The 8,250-nt window shown below is 39.3% G+C and overlaps 1 pseudogene; it reads right to left on the reverse strand.

The window, feature by feature from the left end:
- Positions 1-615, reverse strand: part of LOC113457982 — a 5,275-nt pseudogene extending 4,660 nt beyond the window's left edge.
- Between the last annotated feature and the right edge of the window lie 7,635 nt (positions 616-8,250).

Raw genomic sequence — 8,250 nt, forward strand, 5'->3', positions numbered from 1 at the left:
TCCTCTGTGTCTGGGTAATGGTGGCAGACTGACTCTTTCCTCTTTCCAGAACTCCTCCTTGCCCCGCCTCTACTTCCTGCTTAGTTGTCCCACCTATACTTCCTGCCTGACTACTAGCCAATCAACATTTTATTAAGCAAGTCAAGAAACAAGCATTTACAGTGTAAAACAATTGACCCACAACAATATATCTCTCACCATACACTTTCAAAGGTTTATTTATTTATTTATTTTTATGTGTGTGGATCTGTATACCTCAAACATTCAGTATTGGCAGAGACCAGAAGATCATATCCTCTGGAACTGAAGCCACAAATAATTGGAGTTAGCTGCCATATGGATTATGGGAATGGAATCTGGGTCTTTTGCGAGAGCAACAAGTGTTCTTAATTATAGACTCATCTCATTTAGCCCCAAAGTTCACTTTATTCTTGATTATGTATCACATGGACATGTGTAGGTGAGTACAGTGCCCGAGGAGAGCAGAGGCTGCTGAGAAGCAGACGTAGGTCTTCTAGAAGAGCATGAAGTTCTGTCAACCACAGATCCACCCTCTAACCCCACAACACACATTCTATAGGGCTGGCTTCCCCCAATACCTTTCATGAGGTCCATAGTGTATTCTACAGTTGAAATCCTTCTGATTCAAAAAGTTTCATGTTCAATGCATGTTGAGAGGATGATGGAGAGGAAAGGTAGCCCACTAGTGGGCATTGTATTAGACGCCCAGATGATTACACCTTGAAAGAAGTAGAAATTATTCACAAACCAATTAGTTACTATTTTTTGTGTTTATTTCAAATGCAGTTTTTGGATAACATAAGGCATCCCTCCCCAAATGAAAAAACAAATTTGAGAAAAACTTAGTTTAATTTTTAAAATACCTCTCTTGTAATTGGATTGTATTGTCTAAAAGAGTCAAAGAAGTTGTGCTAAGTAATAAAAAAAAATCTAACCATCTCATAGAATCCTAAGCCACAAAGGCTGAATGTCTTGGGGAATCAATGAAAGGTAAAAGTGAGTGCCGGCAGGAGCTTGTGTTTGTGAGTATGTCTGAGGTCCTAGGCTTAACTACAAACACCAAAATGTTTTCCTACAAAGTAGAAAAAAATAGAAATGAAAAACACGTTTTTTCACTTCAGTTCAGCTTGCTTGGTATGAGCAAGCCCAATTTCTTACATCATATTTAGATACTTATTTAATCTTTCTTTATTCTTACTGGTTTTAAGAATGTGTATGGTGAGTATCCGTGTCTAAGGAACGCATGCAAGTGCAGATGTCTGCAGAGGCCCTGGAGCTAGAGGCACAGGTAGTGCTAAAATGTCTGCCGTGGATGCTGGGAATTGAATTTGTGTCTTCTGAAGGAGCATTATACGCTTTTAACCTCTGAGCCATCTTTCCATCCCATAATGATTTTAATTTTTTAGTGAACTCAGCTTCCCTGTCAAAAGGAGAGAAAAATTTCAATGCAAAAAAAAAAAAATCAGTCTGTAGTGGTTAACAATCTGCCTACTATGCATATAAACTGTAACTTTTTTAAAAAATCTTCTCTTCGCACCAATGACCATGACACTAGTAGGAAGACATTGTTGAACATTCTGGAATGCATGCATGCTGAAAGATACATTTGCAAAACATGAGCTTTGAGTTCCTGTCTCGGTGTTCATTTTCCCCCTCTTTGTTAAAACAGGCTGATTACTCTGCTTCTGAATTCACTATCCCTGCATTGATTTTTAATACTAACTTCAGAATCTGATTCAATGAAGAGAAAATAAATAGGACAAGAGGAAGTAAAATTTTGTTAAAATAATGTCTAGTCAACTTAAAGCACCAACATTAAGTTAAAAATTATAACTGTAGTAGAATGTAGGCGGTGGCTTTTATTATTTCAGGTTTTAGCACTATAAGCCCAAAAATATCTACCAAAATTAGCATGCCAGAAATAAGATCATATGGCAAAACAACTTAACTTCAAACTATTTTATACCTAAATGGGGGAGATTTTTATCGTAATAGTAAATAGAAGAAAAATGGGATGTGAAATTCCCTCCAAAGAGCCAAAGGACTGTTAGAAGAAACAGAAATGATTTGCCCACACCCACCATTTCTTGTTTGCAAAGCTCTGTGTGGTGGTTTGAAAGAGAAGACTCTCATAGACTCATGTGTTTGGATACTTGGTCTCTATGGTGGAACTATTTGGGAACAATTAGAAGGCAAAGTCTTTGTGGAGGAGGTATGTCACTGGAGTCTCAAAAGACCTCTACCATTCCCAGTGTTTCTCTCTCTCTGTGTCTCATGATTATCTAAAATATGAGCTCTCAGTTACTGCTCCAGTGTCATCCTGTCTGCCTGCTGCCATGCTCCTTTCCATAGTGGTTAGGGACTCTATCCCCTGGAAACTATAAACTCCAGTAAACTCTTTCTCTTATAAGTTACCTTGGTCATGGTGTTTTATATGACCTTGGTCAGGTAGTAGAATTAAGACAGTGTGTATTCTCCAGCGTAATCTAAGTCAAACCATTCAATCCATCCCATATTTTCAAAACCTTCTAACAAAGAGGTGATGTATAGCTTTATGCCTTACCAAATGCTCTCCACTGAATAGATATATACTGACATAGATTCCATTCAGGTTAAGCAGTGTTTTTAAAAATGCAGCTCTTTGCATATTCTCATGTCTTCATCAATTTATTTCTTTAATATCTTGAATATTTCATTAAAACCTCTAGGAGTTCAGCAGGACCTGCCCTACACAGGGCCCTTCTAATATGTACCCAACCTTTCCAGCAAGCCAGATCTCCCACACACTCTCCTCCAGGATCAAGCCTGGTGAGTCTCCCTAACCTTTCTCATCCACAAACCCTTCACAACCCACAAGATCTAACCCAGATCCCAAATACAAATCATTCCAGTCTAGCTACACTGCAACCAATTTCTAGCCTTCCCAGAACCTACGCTGCCTATTCCCTAAGCCACAGGTCCCTTCCATGCTGCATCCATCCTTTCTACTCAGCAAGATCTACTCCCACACTCCAGGCTTGGACCAGGAGGCACATTCTGGACATCAGGCCAGTACCCTTTGCCCACCTGACTTCACTCCACCCAAGCTATTTCCAACCTCTAGGCCCCTCTCTGCTGCCCCAACCTGCTCTATCTATACAAACTTCATGCTAACAAAAGAAGTCCACATGTCCAGATCTCATTGCATTGTATTTCTTTCCAGAATCTCTCTGATATGCTCAATCCTCTCTTCAGCCCCAAAATATTGCTTCCTGTATTTTCTCATCGATGTTTCTTTCTCCATTCTCAAGTCTTCACTATTTGCATCAGCCTTTGTCTGTGTTTTCTTGGGCATCATTCAGCTACTGATTTCCCTCAAATTCTTTCTCTTTTATTTCATTGAGCTATTTCTTTATGTTCTCCTTAAACTCCTTGAATTCTTTAATGAAGTTTATGATTGTTCTTTTAATTCTTTTAAATTCTGTGCCGTGGGATTCATCTGGGTAATTCCCATTGACAAACATTTCTACAGGACTGGTAGGTTTTGAAGAAAAGATACTGGTTTGACTTTGATGTTATTTTTACTTTTGCACATCGATGAGAACTCAAACTGGAACAAAAATAAAATTGAAAAATCCAATAACTCAACTAGAAAACTAAAAGGAAAACCTTTACAAGTAGAATGAATGAAGTAGAAGATAGTGTATCAAGACTCGAAGATAATATAAAAGATCTAGACCAAATAAGCAAGAAATAAAAAGAAATTAAAGAAAGCACAGCAAAGCAACATAAAAGTAATGTAGGATACCATGAGAAATCCCAAGTCAATGACATAGACCAACTCTTCAACAAGATCATAGAAGAAAACATATCAAAACTACAAAAGAAGTAGGCATACAGATACAAAGAGCCTGCAGAACACCAAATTGACAAACCAGAAAAAAAAACCCTCCCCATGGCATACCATAGTTGAAACATTAAGTGTATATAACAAATAAAACTGCAAGAGAAAAATGCAAGTTGTATATAAAGAAAAACCCAGAATAAAAGCTGATTTGGAAATGGAAAGAAAGTTAAGAGAAGTCTGGAGCAATACATTCCACATTCTAAAAGATCAGGATAGACAGAATAATCTAATTTACCCCACAAAACTATCTGCCATAATGAAAGGAGAAAGAAAAATTTTCTCTGATATAAAGAGCCTAGAAAAATTTATATCCACCACACTAAACCCAAAGAAAATACAGGAAGCAATATTTTGGGGCTGAAGAGAGGAATGAGCATAGCAGAGAGATTCTGAAAAGAAATACAAAGCCATAATTAAGAATCATTACAAACACAAACAACCACCAAAACCCAACAGCACAATATCCTCAATTAACACACAAAGTTTGAGATAATAACTTTAAATATTAATGGCCTTCAATTCTCCAATCATAAGACACAGGCTGGCTGAACAAGTCAAGGAAAAAAATTATCTGTCTGTTGTCTACAGGAAATGCATTTTAGCTTTAAAGCTTGGCACAGTCTTAGAATAAAAAGATGGACAAAGTTATTCCAATTCAATGGGGCCAGGAAGCAAGCTGGGCTCATTATTTTAATATGTAGCATAAAAGACTTTAAAACTAAAAATAATAAGAGATAGAGAAGGGATTCTAATTTTAATTGAGGGAACAATTAAGCCAGAAGACATTACTATCCTAAGCATAAATACACAAAACTCAAGTATACCCACTTTCATAAAATTGTACTATTGGACTTAAAGACATAGATTAGCATCAATCCATTCATAGTTGGTGATTTCAATGCCCCCCTTCTCTAAAAGACCAGTCATCAGGACAAAAAACGAATAGGGAAATATCAGAATGAAGTGACATCACACATCAAATGGACTTAGCAATGTCTACAGACTATCTCACCTAAACAACAAAGAAAACACATTCTACTCAGCACCACACAGAGGTTTTTCTAAAACAGACCACATCCTAAACACAAAACAAATCTTTACAAGTTCAAAGAGATTGAACTAACTGAATGTATCTTATCTGACCACAATACAGCAAATGAATCTCTAATAAATATACGAACTCATGGAGATTGAATAATTCATCTCATTGCTAAATAAGGAATGAGTCAAAGAAGAAATCAAGGAAGAAATAAAATGTCTGGAACTCAATGAAAATGAAAACACAACGCAATAAAACCTCGGGGGCACTGAAAGCTGTCCTATGAGGAATATTTATATATCTAGGGGTCTACCTAAAAAATTAGGAGAATACATGGCTTAATGATGCAAGTCAAAAATTTAGAAAAACAAGAACAAACCAAATCCAAACCCGGTCTATGGCAATAATAATTCCATTTAGACCAGATGTGGGGTTGCCTGAAAACTGGGTGAATTCCCTGGGATGTTAGCATATGAATTGTGATCCCTTCAGCCACATATACATGAGACAAAGAACAAATTGATGTGAAGAAAAAAGTAAATGGAAGGGAGACTCTCAGGAATCTATAAGACTCGTAGCAATAGCCCATATATATCCTGAACTGGTCACCTCCCATGAAGGTGACCATTAAGGCAAGACTTAAAGTAGATGGATTAGAACACCAAAACAGCCAAATAACCTTCAACCTACAGTCTGTCTTGCTGGCATTTCTGGCTATCACAAGAATTTTTTTTCCCATTAAACACTGTAAATGTCATGTCCTGAAGATCTCTGAAGAGTCTGAAAACCACAATCTATTAAGCATACCTGTTTTTTAAATTTTATTTTTTACATACCAATCTCAGTTTCCCCACCCTCTTCTCCTCCCTTCTCCCACACCTTCTCCCCACCCCACCCTACCCCCTCATCTGCTCCTCAGAGAGTGTAAGGCCTCCCCTGGGATGTCAACTAAGGAGAGACCAACCAATAACTGTTCCAGCCTGAGAGCTATGCCATGAGAGTAAGCCCTCTCCAGACACCACCTGGAGCACCGGGACCCAGAGGCTGAGTGGCCCAGAGACCTAGGATAGAGCCAAACATGACTAAAATAAAGCCAATGTAATGATACTTAATGATATTCTGTTATACTAATAGATTTGTGCCTAGCCCAATTGTCATCAGAGAAGCTTCTTCCAGTAACTGATAGAAATAGATGCAGAGACCCTCGGCCAAACATGAGACCAAGCTTGGGAAATCCTGTTGAAGAGAGGAAGGAAGGATTGTAGGAGCCAGAGGGATCAAGGACATTACAAGAAAACACACAGAATCAGCTAATCAATGCTCATAGGAGTTCACAGAACCTCAACCAATATCCAGGGAGCATGCATGTGATTGCCCTTTGCATGTATGGGAAAGTTCCATAACTTGATCTTCTTGAGGGACTCCTAACAGTGTGCGTAGGGTCTGACTCTGACTCTTTTGCTGGCTTCTGGGACCCTGTTCCTCATAATGGGTTCCTTGCCCCATCTTAATACACGGGAGGTGCTTATTCTTGCTGCAACTTGATATGCCATGTTTGATTGATATCTATGGGAGACCTGCCCTTTCCTGAACAGAAATGGAGAAGGAGTGGATGGGGGTGGTATAGACAGAACAGGGGGCAAGGACTGGAAGGAGGGGAGGGAGGAGAAACTGTGGTGGGGATGTAAGATAAATAAACAAATAGATAAATAAATAAATCTAAAGTAAAATGTAAAAAAAGTAAATAGAATGATCCCAAGGACTTCCTTCAACACTAAACTTCTCAAGACCTCTTTGTAATCACACACGAATGAGCCTGGGATCCAGAACACTTCCTCTTACCAAGTGTTAAGAGTTTTTCCAATATGTTTGACTCATGGCTTGTGTGAGAACATTATTCCCTGCCTTATTACATACTCCTTAACTGTATTTAGCCCTTACCTTAATTGGTACTTGGGCACCCCCACTAGTGTAGCAGCTTTTGGCAGCAGGGAACTGGGTTCCTCACCTGAGGTGTAGGAGGAGTGCAAGCAGACAGATCAGCACCTTGTCTCAGCTGCTGGTGTGGGGGTGGGCTCCCACTGCTGAAGCTGAGCTGGTTCGGTAACTCCTTTATGTGAATGAAACATTGATCCATCCAGTGCCTGTGTGAGTCTTGTCTCTCTTGGTGACCTTGAACCGTGGAGGGAGTTGACATTCTGACACTGTCATTTCTAGAAAAGCAGGACTCCTCCTTTGCAGGTGGAAACAAATGTTTTTCCCTTGGCAGTCAACAATAAGCAGATCTGGCTTCAAAAAAGGGGGACTTTGGTATGAGAATAGGAACCAAGAAGAGGTTGTAAAACCAAATTTCTAGACTGCTGTCAGACACAGAGTGGGGAAATGATTGAACGGAGGCCCTGAGGTGGCAGGTCAAGAATACAATTCCATCCAGAATCCTAGGATGATAAGAACCATTACCAGATATGGGTTATATGCTTTCAAGAATCAAGATCAAGATACTATACCCTATTGATAGGATAAAAGATATGAGGTTTTATTTGTTTCTTATCTATTATAAACCCTTCTCCATACGGGCACTGCAGAGATGATTCGGTGGCTAAGGATGCTTGCTGCTGAGCCTGATGGCCTGAGTTGGATCCCAGAAATCTATGTAAAGGTAGAAGTTGTCTTCTGACTTACACATGTGTGCAGTGGCACAGAAACACTTGTGCACACACACAAATGCAAATACACACACACACTGAATAAGTGTAAAAATTCATTCTTCACATTTAGAAATAAAATGGCCCCCACAATCAGAAAGTCAATAATCTTTATGACGAGAAATTAAATAGGTCCATGACTATTTAGCAGTCAACACCATAAGCCACAACCTCATTAAGACCAGTGTACATTTTCCTTCAGGAGCTTCTGTCTCTGTTATTTTCCTATTGCAGTGACAAACATCATAACCAAGAGAACTTATAGAAGAAAATGTTGAACTGGGGGCTCTCAGTTCCAAAGGGTTAGAGTACATGACCAGGAAGCATTGCAGAAGGCTGCCGGGAATGGTGCTGGAGCAGTAGCTTAGAGCTTATATCTGACCCACAGGCAAGAGGCAAGAGAGCTAACTGGAAATGGCATGGGCCTTTGAAACCGCAAATCCCAACACCAATGACATATCTCCTCCAACAAAGTCACACCTCTTCCCAAACAGCTCCACCATTCGATCAAATCTCAGTCGCTGTACTTGTCCATTTTATTGTTCTTTCAGGAATGCTGTCATATGCATCTTTGTACACCCACCACCACCACCACCACC

This window comes from Microtus ochrogaster (genome assembly GCF_000317375.1).
Source record: "Microtus ochrogaster isolate Prairie Vole_2 chromosome 14 unlocalized genomic scaffold, MicOch1.0 chr14_random_1, whole genome shotgun sequence".
Taxonomy (NCBI): Eukaryota; Metazoa; Chordata; class Mammalia; order Rodentia; family Cricetidae; genus Microtus; species Microtus ochrogaster.